Source organism: Phoca vitulina, unplaced genomic scaffold (assembly GCF_004348235.1).
Source record: "Phoca vitulina isolate PV1807 unplaced genomic scaffold, GSC_HSeal_1.0 scaffold30, whole genome shotgun sequence".
NCBI lineage: Eukaryota > Metazoa > Chordata > Mammalia > Carnivora > Phocidae > Phoca > Phoca vitulina.
In genome coordinates this window covers 18,913,066-18,932,705 of record NW_022589733.1, presented here as the reverse complement: position 1 = coordinate 18,932,705, position 19,640 = coordinate 18,913,066, and the positions used below count along the sequence as shown (strand labels likewise).

At 49.6% G+C, this 19,640-nt stretch overlaps 1 protein-coding gene and 1 pseudogene across 1 annotated transcript in view; one reads left to right on the top strand and one right to left on the bottom strand.

Moving 5' to 3' along the window:
* Positions 1-19,640, bottom strand: part of ZFP90 (ZFP90 zinc finger protein) — a 158,128-nt gene that overhangs the window by 102,960 nt on the left and 35,528 nt on the right. The window lies entirely within an intron of this gene.
* LOC116644466 overlaps positions 4,835-19,640 on the top strand; it is a 50,532-nt pseudogene continuing 35,726 nt past the window's right edge.

Sequence of the window (19,640 nt, the reverse complement as noted above, 5' to 3'; positions counted from 1 at the left end):
TAATTTTCCTTATGAAGAAGTTGGTACCTTGGACACAATGTTGTTCCCCTGAAAGCTCTTAGTGAGAGGAATAATTTCTTTAACAAAATAGTCTGTTCCTCCCAAGTTTTTGAAAACCATTTTAGTCTCTATGCCCAATTCCAGAGTGGATGTGTGTTCAATGTCAAGAGCCAGCAGATGCCCCAGGTCAGGTGTCTGTGCAGCAAGAAGGGATCCTGTGGCTTCCTAAAGCCAGTTCCCATTTCCCAGAAACAGGGGTGCCTGGCTGGCTCAGTTGGAAGAGTATGCAACTCTTGACTTTGGGGTCATGAGTTTGAGCCCCACACTGGGTGTAGAGATTACTAAAAAAAAAATAAAACTTAAAAAAATATAAATAAATAAATAAAAGTCACATGGCACCATGTAAAATATGAGATGCAGTGGGGACTTTTAATAATCTTCTCATGTTGTATAGTGTGTCTTGGTGAGAAATTTTTGGATGTGTTCAAAGTTTTGGTTAAACTACCTGGCAATGCTTCCCCAGCTGACTCATCTAGTGAGACCCCCTGAAGCCCTTGGGTCTGAAGACGGGCACTCTTGGGGTTGGGACCTAGGATTTTCAATGAGAGTCCATATTGGTCATGCCTGGAGGGCATTTCTTCTCCTTTCAGGAGCTATTCCAATTCAATCACCAGACTAAAAGTATTCATTCACTTTGCAAAATTTTTTTTGGCAACTACCATGTTTCAAGTTCTGTTCTAGGTGCTGGTCTAAAACTCTGGGCAGCCTATTCCTCAGAAAAGTTACACCGGAAAGGATCTCTGTGTTCTCTCCCACTTTTCTCAGCCCTGTGAGGTGTGCTGTGAAGATAAATGTGAGAAATAGGACATGGCCAAACTGACTCCCAACTCGTCAGCAGTATTAGCTTCACATTGCTGCTATAACAAATCAACACAAACTTCGTAGTGAAAACAAATATATTCTCTTATGGGTCTGGAAGTCAGAAGTCCAAAATCAGTTTCGCTGGGTTCAAGTCAAGGTGTGAGCAGGGCTGGTTCTTCTAAGAGGCCCTGAGGGAAGAATTCTTGCCTTCTTGGCTTCCAGTGGCCACCTGTATTCCTTGGCTTGTGGCCCCTTCCTCAGCTTCAAAGCACATCACTCCACCTCCCCTTCTATCATCACATCACCTTTCCAGCTTCCTTCTGTGACCTTCCCTCCCTCTTCTAAAGACACCTGTGATTATTTTAAGGGCCCACCCAGATAACCCAGGGTAATCTCCCCATCTCAAGATCCTTAACTTAATTACATTTTCAAAATCCCCTTTGCCATATAAGCTAACATTCTCAGGTTCTGGGGATTAAGATGGAGATATCTTTGGGGAGAAGGGGGCAAGCCATTATTCAGCCTACTGTACCAGCCCAGAACAAAGTTAGGGTGAACCTTCTCTCATGCCTCATGTCAGAGCTTGAGCTCCTACCAGCATCTGGCTGGGTTTAGCACCCTATGCAAGTGAACCCCCCCCCCTCCCCCCGCCCCGGAAAATCTGAGATTTTCCTGGGGACTTACTTGTGCTTCAGAGCATATGCCAGCTTTTTGGCTATGAGGCTGCCTCTGTTGCCAACGACCCTGAGATGGCCACTCAGCTGAGCACTGCTGGCCTCCCTGGCCACCCTAAGGCCCCACTCAGGCTTTTGGAGCCAAAAGATCAGTCCTGACAAGCCTCCTTGCCAGATGTCAGGTCTCCCAAAAGTCATTTGCCTCAGAAATGGCTTGTCTTTGGCCACTGCTATGGCCTCCACTGTGATCACCCATTAGTCCTCCACCGACCCCTCCCAGCCAACAGCAGTTGACTGGTAGGGCCTCTATATCTGCTTCCTTGCTCTTTCCTGCCTCAGTGTGGGCACTTGGTCCCCATGCTGGAACCACCCAGACATCTCTGTGTAGGGTGACCAACTGTCCCACTTGGGCTGGGACTGAGGAGTTTCCTGGGATGCAGGACTTTCAGTGTTAAAACCTGGACAGTCCCAGACAAACCAGGATGTAAACCCCCATCTCTGTATCTCAGAATCTGGAGGCCTCTCAAGCAGCCCCAGAGAAAAAATAAGTCTCTCCCTCCTCCAGTACTAAGACTAGCTTCATCTCTGGCCTAAAAATTAATCATTTCCAGGACAGTTAACTAAGTCAATTATTCTCTTCAGGGGCAATTGCCCCTCTTCCCCAGGACCCGACTAGACAATCATCAAATAATCTGAAAGGGGTACACATCCCAAAGTCTGGGGAGCTCTGTCCAACCTGAGCATTAGCCTCCTCATTAGAGCTAAAATAAAACAGCCCTTCTTATCAACTGAGCATGTTGCAGGCAACTTGACAGGATGTGTGCAGAGGCCCCTAACAGTGAAGTGCCTGGGAATGACAAAGTAAAGCAGATCTATTACTGAGCATCTTCTGTGAGTCCAGTACTATACTAGAATACAGTTAGGAGAGGTTGATTAACTTAGGACTTATGCCCTCAAGGACTCACAAACCCCAGATCTTGGGGGATCCCAGTTATTTCCTACTGGGACATGTGGCTTTACTTGAAATCTGGATATTGGGGTGGGTCCCACAAAGAGGGGTTAAAACCTAGATTCCACCTGCCCCAGGAGAAGAAGCAACCCTTTGCATTCCCCTCAAGGAAAAAGGCTTTGCTGGGGAAAATCTCCATTTCTTGATGGCACACTCATTCCTGGGGCTGACTGCTAACCTCATGAAAGCACAAGAACATCAATTATCTTGTCATTTCCCCCCAACACGTAGGTCAAGATTTCCAAGAGCCAAATCAGCCCTAGCTGTAGGTAAAACGTCACCATCAAGGTGCGAATGAAACTTGCAATTCAGACTTCTCCTGAGGCAGACTGTGTTGCTAGAACGTGCGTGGGCTTTGCTCAATGACAATGTCAAGCAGACAAATGCATACCTGGTCCCATCTGTATTCAAGGCTGCCTTACCAGGCACTGGGAGGGCGTCCCTGAATAAATCTCACAGGCTTTAGTGGGAAGAATCCCCAGCGACTCTCAAGTTCATCTCCTTTATTTGATGGGTGAACAAATTGAGGCCCCAGGGAGGATGGAGGGGTACCCAGGAAGCCTTTAGAGCAGGAGGGGGACAGAACAGTGAACAGAGTCCTGGACTCTGAATCCCCCAGGCAACGTTCCTATCACATCGATTAATTAGGGAAAAGACCAATAGTATTAGCTGACAGTAATGGAACCTGGATGAACTGCCTGCACTGGGCTAATTGCTTTCTGGACATTGTCATTTACATAATGGGTGTCATTTACAATTGGGGTGCCCAATTGTCTTAGTTTGTCAACCACTGGGGGGTTTCCCTGGAAGCAGCACTTCCGGTGTGAAAATGGGAGAGTCCCAAACAGGGACAAGTTGGTTACCCTACATTTTAATCCTCTCAAAACCTTATAAAAGAGCCATCATTGCTGCTTCCGTTTTAAAGATAAGAAAACTGAGGTTTAGAGACTCTATGTAACTTAAGGCCTCACAGTCAGTAAGTAGTAGAAGCAGCACCGAGACAGGAAATTCCACTCCAGGGCCCACCAGCTGAACCACTAAATTATAACAGGGACCTTTCCCTTTAAAAAAAAAAAAAAGATTTTATTTATTAATTTGAGAGAGAGAGAACAAGAGAGCACAAGCAGGGTGAAGAGCAGAGGGAGAAGCAGACTCCCTGTTGAGTAAGGAGCCCAATGAGGGGCTTGATCCCAGGACTCCGGGATCGTGACCTGAGCCAAAGGCAGACGCTTAACCGACTGAGCCACCCAGGCGCCAACAGGGATCTTTCCTAAAAGATGAGGAATCTTGCAAATTTTGACTTTTGTATTTGGGAGCCATTTGCTCTGGAAAGAGAGTCTAAGGCACTCAGCAGGACCCCATACAGGCCAAAGAGAAGGTGTAGGGTGGTGCAACAAAGGGTCCCACACTGAGTTTACTTCTCTCTTACTCTGAATATTAAAAAGTGCTCAACCACGAGATCGGGACTCAGGCACAACCCCAGGAAAACATACGGGGGGTGGGGGGAGCTCAGCAGTGTTGGACCAGGTCCTGAGGAGTTGTGAAATCACATTCCCTGAAAGTGTTTGCACAGGGGAGAGTCCCGGTTCAGCTGCCATGACTCAAGCTTGACCTCCACAAGGCTCTGGGGATGTGACCCCTTGAGGACCCCAACTTGAGAAGGCAGAAAGCAGCTCCAAGCTTTACCAGCTCAGCAAGGCCACTTCCTCTGCTGCCTGCTTTTGTCAGCAACTAGCAGGGGGTTTGTGCTGCTTCTGCAGCCCCCATCCCAGGGAAGACACCACAGTCTTCTGCCTGGATTGTCACAGTAGACACTAATCATGTCACTCCCCTGCTTCACAATCCCTCCGGGGGATCCTCCACATTTTTAGAATGTTAACATCCAAATTTCTCACAGCATCTTACAGATGCCTGGGCTCCACACTCACCCCCAAACCACCAACACAAAGGACCTGGCCTGGGGTCATCCTAAAGGAATCCTGCCCAAGTGAGGAGGCAGTGAAAGAGGATTGGGTGGGCCATAAGCAGCCACTTGGGGGGAGGAACCCCATGCAAAAGAACTGTGTTTGGGGGTTCCTAGTGGGAAGGGGGGAGAAGGGTCTCTGAGGAACCCATGAAAGTGCCCAGTTGGGAAAGATCCAGAAGTTATCTATGTGCCACAGGGAAAGCCAGAATGTCAGATTCTAGATCCAGGGAAAAGAAGCCCTTCTGGGGCCTCTTGCTTCTCTCTCCTCCTCACTCCCCCACCTTAATCCATCCTCAAAGACAGGGATAACAGAGCGGCTAGCAAATGGAGGATGAGCTGGAGCAAGAAAGAAAACAGGCACACCGCAACCTGCTGTCCCCCCTGGAGGTTTTCCACGGTGAGGTAGGGAAAGGTCTGAATAGGATATATATTTGATTATGCAATGGTGGCTACCTGAGTTTTTCCAATAGAGAGAGTTGAGGGAGAGGGGGTTTGCAGAAGCCAAATCCAGCTTATTCCATGAACTGCAGATGAAAGTTGGAGATGTAAAGTGCAAGGCATGTCCAGGGGACAAGTCACTCCATGCAAATTGTGGAATAAGGAATATGCTGGGGGCAGCTGCGGTAAGAGTAATGAGTAGTGGGCAGGGACAGATCACACTGGTCTCATGGGTCTGGTTAAGTAACTTGAACCTTACCCTGACGACAGTGGGAAGCCATAGACAGTTGTAGGCAGAGAGTACCACGATCTGATTCATGTGTTCTAAAGTTCATTCTGAGTGTGGAGAATGGACTGAGGGGTGAGAACAGAGGTCTGAAGAGGCCTGAACAAGGACAAAGGTGGTGGGCTGGCAGATGGGGGGTAGACTGGTGAGAAATGAAGGAAATGAAACCGGCAGAACAAGCTCTATTGGTCCTTGGGTCCCCTGCTCCCCCAGTGAGTCACTGAGGTCTGTGGGAGGAGCTGAGCAGCTCCTAAATGCAGGCCCCAGGCGGGTGTTTCCATTTGTTCTCTCATCCAGTCCTCAAATGACCCTTGAGGTAGGAATCATCATCCCTACATGGCCAGTGAGAAGACTGCCTCAGAGCAGCCCAGTGATTTGATGGAGGCCACACATCTGGCTAGTGCAGCAGCCTGGAACGGAATCCAAGTCTGTTCTGGGACAGGGGCACTAGGCCATGCAGTCCTGAGTCTGCAGACAGCCACACCTGCTGATGGCTGGGGCAGCACCTCACATGAAGGACATTGGGTATGTTAACCTGGGCAGCCAGGTACACCGTCACTGGGGCCATTGAGAGGAAAAACCAAAGTGTCAGAGTCACTGAGGGTCCTGACCGACACGGCAGGGTACCAGACGTGGTACACACTGACAAGAACAACGAAAGATGAGGGGTGTGGAGGAAAGCTGAGAATGTGGCGATGTCCCTTCCTGAGCAGCAGAACGTGGGCCAAGAAGTTACGGGGAGAGCCTGCCCTGACCTCACTGCCTGCCCGAAGGCCACGGTCCTTCCTTTCCTGCCCCTTACAAGAGGAGAGGGTCACAGGTGACCAACTGTCTGGTCATCTACTCACAAAGGGACAAAGCAGGAGCAGGGCAGGGTTGGGCCACAGAGGACTGACCAAGTGCCAGGCCTGTTTCTAAGTGATTTACACTGAACTCATTTAACCCTCTCAGTGGCCCTTGGTGTAAGTTACTGCCATTATCCCCATTTTATAAATGGGTAAATGGAGGAACAAAGAGGTTCAGTAACTTCCCAAGGTCATATGGTATCTGGTAACTGGCCAAGCTGGGGCTTAAACCCAGGTGGTCTGGCTCAAGTATAACAGCTGCGTGCTACACCCACCCATTCCTCCCACCTGCCCCTCCTCCACCCTCCCCTGCCTGCTCCCTGCCCCAGCTTTCCCATCTCACAAAATAGTCCTAGTCCCTCCGCCTAAAGATCTGTACAGATCATGGCTGAGTGACCTTGACCCAGCCACGGCCTCTGGACATGACCTTGGCTATCCAGCCATCTGCCCTGCCCTGCTCAAGTGCCTCACGCAGGAGCCTATGGATGGACCTTCCCTATCCACTCAGCCTGCGTCCAGCCGGGCTTTTGGGATGGAGAATGGGCATCCCTGCAGGCATGCTGGCCCACAGTAGGTCAGATGAGGGCTGCGAGCTGGGCCTGCTGGTGTCCCTGCCACCACAGCCTTGCCATGTGCACAGACCACAAACCACAGAGACACCAAGCCCTTTGTTCCGCCCAGCTTAAAATAAGTCAGGCCTTGCTCCATAGTGAGAAGTGCCAGGCCACCCTCCTAAAATGGACTCATGTGCCAGGGAGATCTGTGACTGCAGCTTGGTGACCCACTATGACCATGTTAACTCCTACCTCTCCATGGGGGGTTGCAGGACAGTCCTTATTCCAGACAGGACTGCTCTTCTCATCCTGGCCTGGTCACTCTGGGCTCCCCTGCCTCCCAGGGGAGTGGTCACAGCAGAGAAGTGGGAAGGGGTAGCAGTTGTGTGGGTCCCAAAAGGCATGGAGACAGGGGTTTTGGGCACCTAGGGCAGGCCAGAATTGAGCCTCAGCCTTTCCTACTCTTGCTGCTAGTCTGCCCTTTGTCATCTCCAAGGGGACCGTGCATTCCAGCCCACCAGGAAGTTGAGCCAGCCTATGAGCTCATTTTAAAGGTAAGGCAGATGAGGCCTGGAGAGGTATGACCTACCCAAGGGCAGCCAGGGAGCGAATGGTAAAGCCAGTATTCAAGCTCCAGTCTGTTCCTATAGCCAAGGGCACCCTACCTCATGAGCACCCCATAACCACACCCAGGAAAGGTCGTGTCTTGTTCTGACGCCCCAGGACACCCTAGTCGTGCCATCAAGGCAGTGAACATAAAGCCTGCCATGCCCCCTGGCAGTTTTTCCTAACCATAAAACTGTGATTTTCCCTTTCATTTCTTTTTCCACTCACCCACATGAAGAAGGCATAAAGAAAACATAATAAAAGAGCTCCCAAACTAGAGATGCACCATAATGGCAGAGAAGTTTAACTATAAATAGAAGAAAACCGGCCTCTCCAAGCTGTCCGGGATGGTCTGATTAGGCAGAGGCCTGTACCCTCTCATTAAGCAGCCTCAGTGTCCTACCTTGGACCCTCAGAAGCAGCTGGGTGGGGTGTGAAGTGGTCAGCAGGGTCGGGGAGGCACTTACTGGGCGTGCTGCAGAGATAAGCTTTTGGGGAGGGAGTTTCAGCATCCATCTATTGTGGGTAGCGCCCCCTCAGCTGGGGTGGAGGCTGGGGGCAGGCCTGGGGGCAGGTTGTACACAGGGGTCACCTTGGCTTAGGCAAGATGCCTGGTGCCCTCCCAGTACATATTCTTTTCTTCCCCCAGTACATATTCTTTTTTTTTTTTTTTTTTAAGATTTTATTTATTTGACAGAGAGAGACAAAGCGAGAGAAGGAACACAAGCAGGGGGAGCGGGAGAGGGAGAAGCAGGCTCCCCGTGGAGCAGGGAGCCCGACGTGGGGCTCGATCCCAGGACCCTGGGATCATGACCTGAGCCGAAGGCAGACGCTCAATGACTGAGCCACCCAGGCACCCCCCCACCCAGTACATATTCTTAAACAAGGACCATGGATGCTCAAGGAGATTCAGAAGCAGCAAGTTCAGCACCATTGACAGCTGATCTTCCTTGGGTATTTACTGTATGCCAGGCCCAGCACTGCCCATAAATGATCTCATTTAATTCTCCCAACAATCCTGTGCAGTATTATGATTGCCCTTATTTTACAAATGATGCACAGAGAGGTTAAGCAACTTGCCCAAGGTCACACAGCAGGTAAAAGGTGGAAATATGGTTTGAACCCAGGAAGACGACTCCAGTGCCTATAGGTCTAACCGTGATACTACACTGTCCCCCTGAGAAGGCTGTGGAAGAGGCCTCTATCAGCCCTGAGGGGGGTCTCTGGCCTCAGTCCCATCTGGTTTGACAGGCCCTGGGTAAGGCCTAGCAATGTCTGAGTCCGTCAGGAAGCCAGGATGAAGAGTGGAAGGGAGAGGCTGCTGACACGGAGGATGATGTTTACGATCCTCAGAGCTACCCAGCAGGAGTGACAAGTTGCACCCATCAGGATATAACATACCTCGGGGAAATGTGGGGAGCAGGGATTAGTCCCCAGAAATAAGATCGAGTGTGGGGGAAAAGTTGCGCCAGGTCTTTTGTTGCTGTCGTTAATAAGTTTATTTTTATTTATTTAGTTAGTTTTAATTTTTTAAAAATTAAACTCTATGCCCATTGTGGGGCTCAAACTCATGACCCCAAGATCAAGATGTGCAAGCTCCACCAACTGAGTCAGCCAGGCACCCCATGTGCCAGGTCTTAACAGGCACTCATCAAAAGGGTTGGTTAGAGAGGCCCACATACCAGGGGCTGGCCCAGGGTCACAGCCCCAGGGTCAGCAGGCACTGGGGGCTAAGGGTCCCCTGGAATGAGGGAGGTAACCTGGGCTGCAGATCCTCAGGTTCATAGACCTCCAGGGTCCCAGCCCCAGAGCTGAGGGCACCGGGGGCCACAGATCCTGGCTCCCAGCCTGTGCCTCCATCTACCACCACCCCTCTGGCCAGAGAACCATCCCAGCGGTTACAAATGAGTCCACAGAGTCCAAGGGCAACAAAGCTCTGCCAGGTGGGGATGGCTCTGCATGGCATCAAGATGTCTAGCATAAATAGGACCCCTGAGTCTGGTGTGAGGTGTTCTTGAGTGGGTAGCCCAAAGGATGATGTGGTCTGAGGATCTATCCTGGAGGACAGTGCCAGAACAAAGGAGGAAAGAGGCTGTGCCATGGAGTCCTGCTGGGGGAGGCTGTTTGAGGGGACCAGGAAGGAGCCATGAGGCAGAAAAGACCCAAGCTAAGGTAAAATGGGATGGCTCCGTGTCCCCAGATTACTGTGGGTAGAGGGCAGAGCCAGTCTTCCCCTCAGGGACCCACAGTCCCAGGAGACACATCAAATACAGTTAAGGATGGCGACCTGGGAAGGTGTCAGGTGCTCTCATCGGAGTCCTGAGATTTGTAGAAAAGGAAATGCTCCACCTTCTTTAGGTGTGGAGTGAAAGTCACCGAGACTGCTGTGGGGGAATATGCCTGGTTTCCCTCCTCAGACCCCCAAGCGGAGGTCTTTGTCCATCAGGAGCCTGGTCACAGCGCTCAGGACAGGGAGGGGGGCCCTGAAGCCCAGTCTGGTCCAGACAAATTGGACCCCAGGAGTGGCCTAGAAAGCAAGACAAGGGGGGGCAAGAGAGATAGATTCAGCTTGGCCTGGGCACTCCGGGCCCAGCCTTTCCAGGGAGCTAAGTCAGTGATACGAAGGCTGGTACTTTCTCGAGTAATGTGCTGGTACTAATACGGCCACCGCCATACAGATTTATAGAACCTCTGATTTCACAATCACTGAGGGCCTCACAAGTATTAATTAAGGCTCAAAACCCCTGGAGTCTGGAGCGGATTCTCATTAACCTCATTCTGCAGATGCTATGACTCTGCTTCCTTCTTAGAACCCCATGGATATGGTAATGGTTCCAGCCCTGGAAGCCTGGCTGACAAGGTTCCCTCCTTTTGTCACAGGGGGTGGGGGAGGCTTGGAGGCTCCCGATGACTCCAAGAAACTCGTGTCACAGCCAGGTTCAGACCAGACAGACCTCAGCTTCTACTACAGTAGCTGACACAGAAAGGATTTCCCTTCTTTTGGCCTTTCTTTTTTTTTTTTAAGATTTATTAATTTATTTGGAGGGGGGGGGGGGGTGTGTGCACACGGTGGGGGTGGGGCAGAGGGAGAGGGAGAGAGAGAATCCCAAGCAGACTCCCTGCTGAGCACGGAGCCTGACTTGGGGCTTGATCCCACAACCTTGAGATCATGACCTGAGCTGAAATCAAGAGTCGGACACTTAACTGACTGAGCCACCCAGGCGCCCCTTGACTTTTTTTAAAGCAGATTAATTGAGATACAGACTTCACCCATTGAAAGCATTCAATTTAATGGCTTCTAGTATATTCGCAGAGTTGTGCATCCATGACCACAATCAATTTCAGAACATTTCATTATCACATTTCTTTTTTTTTTTTTTTTTAAGATTTTATTTATTTGACAGAGAGCGAGAGCAGGAACACAGGCAGGGGGAGTGGGAGAGGCAGGCTTCCCGCTGAGCAGGGAGCCCCATGCGGGGCTCGATCCCAGGACCCTGGGATCACGACCTGAGCCCAGGACCCTGGGATCACGACCTGAGCCGAAGGCAGATGCTTAATGACTGAGCCACCCAGGCACCTCATTATCACATTTCATTACCACAAAAAGAAACCCCCGCACTCCTTACTGATGATCCCCATTTTCCTGGCATCCTCCCCAGCCCTAGGCAACCACTAATCTACTTTCTGTCTCTATAGATTTGCCTATTCTGGCTTGTTTTTATTTATTTTTATTGTGATAAAATATACATAACGTAAAATTTACCACTGTCACATTTTTAGGTGTCCAGTTCAGTGGCATTCAGTACATTCATGTTGGGGTGCAACCATTACCACCATCTATCTCCAGAGAGGTTTAGTCTTTCCAAACTGAAACTCTGTACTCATCAGACAGTAACTCCCCATCCTCCTTTCCCCCAGCCCCTGGTCACCGCTACTGTACTTTCTCTCTGTGAATTTCTACTCTAGACACCTCATGTAAGTGCAACCATACAATGTATGTTCTTTTGTGTCTGACTTATTTCACTTAGTGTAATGTTTTCAAGGTACATTCTGGATTATTTCTTAATTATGAAACATTTCAAGTGAAAGTAAAGAAAACAATATGCAACACATCACCTTGAATTAAGTCATACATCTTAGATTTGTTTAATCTGTTAGCTTTTTGCCATATTTGCTTTTTTTTTTTTTGGTAACACCTTCCCCAGAGCTAATCCAGTTCTGAAGTTGGTATGCATCTTTCTTGTTCATGTCTTTATATTTTTAAGTTTATAACACAATATATGGTACTATTTTGTGTCTTTAAACAGAGTTAACCTACATGATGACTATAGTTAACACTGGCACATTGTATATTTGAAAGTTTCTAAGAGAGTTGGTCATAAAAGTTCTCATCACAAGGAAAAAAACCTCTTTTTTTTTTGGTATCTATATGAGATGACGGATGTTAAATAAACTTACTGTTGTAATCATTTTACAACATATGTAAGTCATGTCATTATGCTGTATGCTTTAAACTTATATAGTGCTGTGTGTAAACTATCTCAATAAAACTGAAAAAAATAAAAAAGCATTTTTAAATGTAATTTAATCTCTTTGAAGAATCTGCATATATAAATTCAAGGTGTTCAACTCTTAAACAATATTTAAATGGTGTCATACATTGTCTACCCTGTCATTTGTTCTCCACGCCACACTGTATTTTTGAGATTGATCCTTGCTGATACATGCAGCTCTGGTTTGCTCATTTTCACTGCTGTACAGTGTTCCTGTGACTGTGTACCCCACATGCTGGGTTTATCCAGGGGGTTCCCACATTTGGATTCTTACCAGAGAAGCCAGGATTACTCCCATCTGAGCTGGGCAGACACAGATAGCTCCCAAGCAGAGAACAAGCCACCCCGCAAAAAAAACTGTGTTCCTAACCGGGCCTGGAACCCCAGCGCTCCATCCCAGCTCAAGTTCTGTATTCAGAGTTGTGAGGGGCATGGCCTGGCCAGCTGGTGCAAGACCAGCACCTCAGAGAGGGAGCAAACCCTGCCCAGGTCCTTATGATTCGCTCCTCACCTTGGTCTCTCTTTCTGAGTTGCAGAATCCCTTGAGGGGGTGACAAAGCTCAGAATTCCTCTCCCCATGGAAATGTACCCACAGAGAATCTTCAAGCTCACCTGTAGGCCCCCAGGGTTGGGCTCTGGCCACATCTTCCTGCTAGTTTCTCTATACAATTTAGGGAGCCATGTGGCTTGAAGGTGTTAGGGAGGAGTAACTAGCATTGTGCACCTGGTGGAGGCATCAATAAATGCTTGCTGAGTGAGCGAGCAAATGAGTGCACAGATGAGAAAACACTCAGAGCCCCTGGCACCGGGCCTAGTAGGTGCTCAGAAACAGTGGCTGTGATTAATGTGTGCGTGTATGTTTTAAGTTAGGTTGAATGTAGTATTATTTATAGGCAGTAAAATCCACCCTTTGTAGTATACAGTGCTATGAGTTTTGATAAATGCACAGCTGTGTAATCATCATCACAATCAACATATAAAATATTTCCATCACTCCTTTGTGCTCCTTTGTAGTCGATCCCCTGCACCTCCACCCCCACCCCTAGACCCTGGAAACCCCTGATCTCTCTCCTGTCCCTATAGGTTTGCTTTTTCCAAAATGTAACTGGAATGACATCACGGAGCCTTTTGAGTCTGGCTTCTTTTACTTAGCATAACACATTTGGGACTGATTCCTATTTTTGCTCATATCATATCATACATTTGAGAGTTTGATTTCCTTTTCATTGCCAAGGAATATCCCACTGTATGGATGGATCACAGTTTGTTTATCCATTTGCCAGTTGAAGGACATTTGGGTTATCTCAGTTTGGGGCAATTATGAACAGGGCCACTATGAGTGGTAGCATACAGGTTTTTGTGTAAAGACAAGTTCATTTCTCTTGGGTAAATATGTAAGATTGGGATTTCTGGGTCATATGGTGAGTGAATGCTTAACTTTACAAGAAGATGCCAAAGTGTTTTCCAAAGTGGCTGCACCAATTGCATCCCCTCCAACCATGTCTAAGAGTTCCAGTTGCTTTGCATCCTGACCAGGACTTGATATAATTAGGGTTTTTTTTTTTTCTTCTTTTGACCATTCTAATAGGTGTGTGGTGGTATCTCCTTGTGGCCTTAATCTGCAATTCCCTTATGATTTTAAATTGGTGTATTTTATTGCTAGTCAATCTCATGGCGTGTGGTCTGTGGCTGGCCAGGGCTTCAGCTCCAGACACTGCTCCCCTGAAGTGCTGGGGGAACCCGAGACACCATGAGGCCTTTTCACGGGCAGAAGGCAGGCTCAGGGCTGTGCTGCTGGGGACCCTACTTTGCTCAAAATGAGTGAGTGCCTGCCGTTCCACCATGCTGAGTTCCTCATCTGTGATGGGCTGGTTGCTGGGTAATGCCTTGGGCCAGGGTGTGACAACTGGTACTGAGAATACCTCCAGCCACCCACAGTGGCCCTTCTCAGGCACAGATGCACTTGTGGTATCTGGAGTGGGAGTAAAGGATGGGGCGGAGCTGCCTATGCTAAAGGCCCTGTGGTTGCCTCCAATGAGCGCCACTCCAAAACTGCCAGGAAGAGGTACTGCCCCATTTAATAAGTAGGGCTCCACAAAGCAGCGGGGGGGGGGGGGGCTGCTTCTGCACCCAAAATGGGCTCTCCAGCGACTCATGATCAGATCTCTTCAGCCTGCCTACTGCCCGGCTCCTGCTGCCAAGAGTCCCAAGGGAGGCTGCATATGGCAGGGCCTCAGTCTTTGCCTCACCATCCAGAGAGGCCCAGATCCAGGTCTCTGGCCTTTCCTCTATTTTGCTATCTCTTCCACCTATCACAGCCCCGACTAGTACCCCCAGGGAAACACCTGCCTGTCCCTATCAGCCTGTCCCTCTGACCAGGGCTCCCATTGTTTGTCTATCCCTGTTCCCAGCCCCTGCTGGTACAGATGCCAGAGAGATGACCACTCCTCAGGCCTTCTTTCCTGGGTGTTCTCTACTCCAGGCCCCTGCTCAGTTGTAGATAAGCTGGCTGGGTCTTGCTCTCCTTCTACCTTCCTTCTCTGGATGCCTCCTACATCAGCTACCTGCCCTCCCTGAGACTGGTATAGAGACGGGAACAGATGAAGGCAGGAGGTCTGCAAGGCCTGGTACAGCAGGGAAGGCTTTGGGCAGGAGGCAGAGGACTGAGCTGGGCCAGGGAGCAGGGAAGGTTTGGAAAAGGGAAGAAAAGAAGGTCAAAGCGCCAGGTGTAAGGGCACTGCTGGGGATATTAGGGCATGAGGGGAGAGGGAGGGGGTAGTGTCTGCCCAAATCTGAAGGATCTGAGGTTTAACTCTGGAAGGGCTCAGTGACCATCAGGAAGCCAGGATCAGAGGCTCATCCAGCCTGTTCATTTCCCTCACCATCTCCCAACACAGACACGCAAGAGCTCCAGGTCACTCTCCCTCCCATCCTTGTGGGTGGAAGGCCTGGGAGCTGAGGGCCCCCCTGTGTGGCTGCTTGCTCCTCCCTTTCCATCACTCATGCAGCAAGGAGCCAGGTTGCTTGAGAAGGCAGGGCATGGAGGACACAGAGAAAATCCCAGAAGCTTTGTGTAGGTGACTCGCGCCACTGTGGACTGTACAGCCCACATCTGCAGCTCCCAGGTGGCACCAGGAGGCCCGGGGGAGGGTTCGCGGCACAAAGATCACAGCCTCCCTCCTCGGGCCATGCCCTACCCAGATCTTCCACATTCCTCCTCACTCACCTGCGGCCATCACCCCAGGTAGGACCCTTGGCAGAGCTGTGGAGATTTACAGGGTGCCCTCGGCTCTAAAGCTCCTGAGTCATTGGCAGGAATTCATGCCCTGGGTCTAGGGATGCCCCGCCTGTACCATCTGGCCGGGGGCCAAACAGCTCATCGCCAGGCCTCCTTCCCTGGATTTCTCAGGCTGGCACCACCACTTGGGGCCTGGCTCTGGTTTTTATCATCAAATCCAGGCAAGTGCCCTGGACCGAGAAAAACAACAACGAGTTTATCTCTTCTGTGTGCCACACACCACCCAGCTCATCATAAACCTTACCTTCTAGCACTGGACCTCTGCTGTCCCCTCCCCACCCTTGGGCCCCTCACCTCCATTGTCTGTGCCTGAACCACTTTCCCCGCTCCTGCTGCTGCTATTGTTGCAACAGCCTGGCAGAGAGGAAGGCCATTCACCACCTAGGCAAGACCAGGCAGGCTCTCTTTAAAACGTTCAGTGGACAAGGGCAGGAGGGCCCTGCTGCTGGTGCCACAGGGCAGGGAACAGGGCCAAGGCCGTTCCGAGGCAGTGACCACGGGGCGCCTCCTGTTCAGCAGCCCAGAACACCGAGCACTGAGGTCCCCCAGGAGCCCTCAGAGCCCATGTGGACAAGCTTGGTCATTCCTGGCCAGGGCCTCCACTGCTCCTCCACCCTCTCTGGGCCTCTGTTCCTCTCACATCAAACAAAGGGTTGGGAGGAAGTCACTCAGTGCTCTCCCAGCTCGGAAACACTAAGACTGATTCAAAAGACTTGTGAGCAGCCCCTGGGCCAGGAGCAAATGACCACGCACAATCATGTTCCTCATGACCAAATCAAACCTCCGTCAAATTCTGTGGAATTTGGGCTGCAAGCTAAGGGCTGGGCCCCTGATTTAAAACTTTAGCCCTTCACTCACTTTCAACATTTGGCATCAACGGCCAACAAGTCACAGCCTGAGCTGTTCAAAGTGAACATCTCTGATCTATCTTTTCACAAACCCAGTTCAGAGGGTCTGTGCCCAGTGCTTTGACCCTCTTGGGGCCCAGACTGAAGACGACGGAACACAGACATAGACGCTGACTTGCAGCCCCTGTGATCAGAGTCCAGATCAGCTGAGACAGGTGAAGTGATTCCCTCTTGTGGTCGCCCAGGGGACGTGGCAAAGGGGACTGGAACCCAGGACTCTAGGCTTTTCCCACATGTCACCAGCACTCTTTCCTCCACATCATGCAACTCCAGTGGCCCCTGCCCAGAACCCCTCCATCCCTCCTCCCCTGCCCCTCCACACTATTTTGAGGGTAAACTCTGGTTATGGCGAGCACCATTCTGAGGTCCCCTGTGGATGGAGCTTTCAGCAGGTCAGTAAAAACCACAGAAACGTACCTCAACAGTGCTATACTCACTGTGCTTAACCAGACAAAGGTCACATGATATCAACATTCTGTGATCACAACTAAGACCCACTTCATTAACAGGGATCAAGCAGAGACCTTTGATCTCCCTACCAAGCTCTGGCTTCTCTTCCCCTCCCTTTCTGCCCCAAGGAGGAGGTCTTCAGGAGAAATTGAGGCCTTTCCTTCCTAAAGGTTTAAAGTTTTGGGAGTCCCTCACTGCTTTGGGAATCTGGGGCAAGAAGGGACCACAGTGCCCTTGTTTCCCAGGTGACTAACTGAGCCTCCCCGAGTCAGCCCATGCTGAGAGCTGTCACACATGACTCAGTGACATCCTGTTGAACCAGGAGGACAGCTGCAGTTCCCATCTTCACCTCAGTGAAGGATGCCTGCTAGGCAGGTGATAGCAGCATGGGTGGAGCCACACAGCATCCTTCTATCCCTCCATGTATTTATTATTTATGCAAGCCGTGGTTGGTGGGAACTGGGAGGTAGCAATGTCACTAAAGCCATGAGAGAAGACGAGCTGGCAGCCGTGGGATGGGGCTGACTCTTCTCTTTCTCATCCACATATCCGTCCCAAGTCCCTCGTCCTCCCACTGCTGCTGCCTGCTCAGATCTTCCCTCGCCTCTTCCTAATGACCTCCCTGCCCACGAACTATCCACACTTGAGTCTAACCTCCACACTGGCTGCCAGGGTCCCTTTCTAAAACACAAGCCCGATCTAATCACTATTTTGTGTCCTTTCTGTACAATCCACCCAAAGACCTGGCAGAGACCGGAGGATTTCACAACCTGACCCCAATTTGCCTGAGTCATCTCTGGTTCCAAAGAAGCACTAATGAATGTGAATGAATGAACGGCACACTCATAACTCTGGTGGGGCTCACACCCTACAGATATGAGCATCCAGAAAGGCCAGGTCCCAGCAGTGGCCAGAAGGACATGGACATTGGTCTTGCCCTCTAGTCCTGGATTCTGCTCCATAGCTCCGATCTATGGAGAATGTACCTAGATTAGCAACCTTCACCTGGGGGGTCCCCGGGGCTCTGGAGCCCTCGGTTCTATGGCTCCTCCTGACCATCTGGCGAGGATGCCACTTCTCTGGAACAGGGCCCTGAATCAGAGACCACAGCCATTCCCACAGCTGGCTGGTGCCCCCACATAAGCTTCTGAAATCATTTATTTACACAAAAATTCATTTCTGTGGAATTTGGGCTTTAATCTGTGGGACTATGGCCTCATGAGGTCCAAAGGGATTTTCTCAAGTTCTGAGCTAGAGGTGCCCTTAGTTCATTACCCTTCGGTGCTACTCAATTCCCCCAGCTCCTGAGGCAGTATCGATGACAAACAAGCCTCTCGAAATGATGCCAAGTCTCTGACATCATCTTTAGGAAAGAATCCCAGGATACCCTCCTTCCCTTTCCTGGTCCCAAGGAGTACATGTCTCAAGCCTTCAGTTGTAGTCACTAGCTGGGCAAACGCACATGGAGACTCAGTTCTGAAGGTTCATCCTGCAATTTGTAGCCAGTCAGAAGAAGGTATGTCTGAGATAGGACTGTAAAATCAAACAGCCACTTAGGAAACAGTGTGGCAATTTCTTTAAAAGTTAAACATACATCTGTCATATGACATGACCATTTCATTCCTAGATAGTTACCCGAGAGAAATAAAAGCACATATTCACACAAACGCTTGCACACAAATATCCATGGCACCTTAATGTGTAGTAGGCCAGAACTGGAAACAACCTAAATGCCCATCAATAGCTGAAGATAGACAAATTGTCTATCCATACAAAAGAATAATACTTAGCAATAAAAAGGAGTTACCTGTTAATATATACAACAACATGGATGAATCTCAAAAACAATTATGGCGAGTGATAAGAAGAACAAACAAAAATATTACATACTGAATGAGTTCATTTATGTAAAATTCAGACAGTGCAAACTAAGCTGTACTGACAGGGCAGCAGATGGGGGGTTGCCTAGAGGTAGTGGGATGGGGGAGACGACAAAGGGACACGAGGAAACTTTTGGGAGTGATGGATATATTCATTATCTAGATTGTGGTGATGGTATCACAGGTGTATACATATGTTAAAACTCACCACATTGGGGCGCCTGGGTGGCTCAGTCGTTAAGCATCTGCCTTGGGCTCAGGTCATGATCCCAGGGTCCTGGGATCGAGCCCCGCATCGAGCCCCGCATCGAGCCCCGCATCGGGCTTCCTGCTCAGCAGGAAGCCTGCTTCTCCCTCTCCCTCTCCCCCTGCTTGTGTTCCCTCTCTCACTGTCTCTCTGTCAAGTAAATAAGTAAAATCTTAAAAAAAAAAAAAACCTCACCACATTGTACACTTTAAGTACGTTTAGTTTATATATATATTATATAGTACTTAATGAATATTATATACAACTTAGTAAAGTTTATATATATTAATTATAACTTAATAAAGCTTTTTTTAAAAAAAGAAGAAGAGGGGCGCCTGGGTGGCTCAGTCGTTCAGCGGCTGCCTTCGGCTCAGGTCATGATCCCATAGTCCTGGGATCGAGCCCCGTATCGGGCTCCCTGCTTGGCGGGAAGCCTGCTTCTCCCTCTCCCACTCCTGCTGCTTGTGTTTCCTTTCTGGCTGTGTCTCTGTCTGTCAACTAATAAATAAAATCTTTAGAAAAAATAAAAATAAAAATAAAAATAAAAAAAGAAGAAGAAAGGGCAGAGTCTCCTTGTACCCTCACTGCAGTCTTCTGTTGCCCTCAGAATACAGTGAGCACCCAACTCGGTCTGCAAGGCCCTTCTAGTAGTCTGGTCACCCTCTCCAGCCTCATCTCTTGTATCTCTCTCATGTGGCAATCCATCAGTTGTGGCTCCCAGAATGTGCCATGCTATTTTACACTTGTGTATGCTGTCCCCTCCACTGGCAGGGCTGTCTCCTGCTCAACCACCCAGGGAACTCCTACTCTATTGTCAAGGCCGTGCTCAGTAATGCCCTCTCCACAGACGCCTTCCCAACCCTAGCAGGTCCCTGTGAACAGCATCTTCCTCTGTGCTCCACAGCCAAGTGCCCAATTTGCTGTTAGCATCTGTTTGTCCCAGCAGACTGTGGGCTCCTTGAGGCTAAGGACGGTGTCACATCCATCCCTGTCTTGTCTGTGTCAGGCCCATGGGCATCTATGAAGCTTTATTCAGTGAATTCAATATGCCCAAGAAGGTGGGGT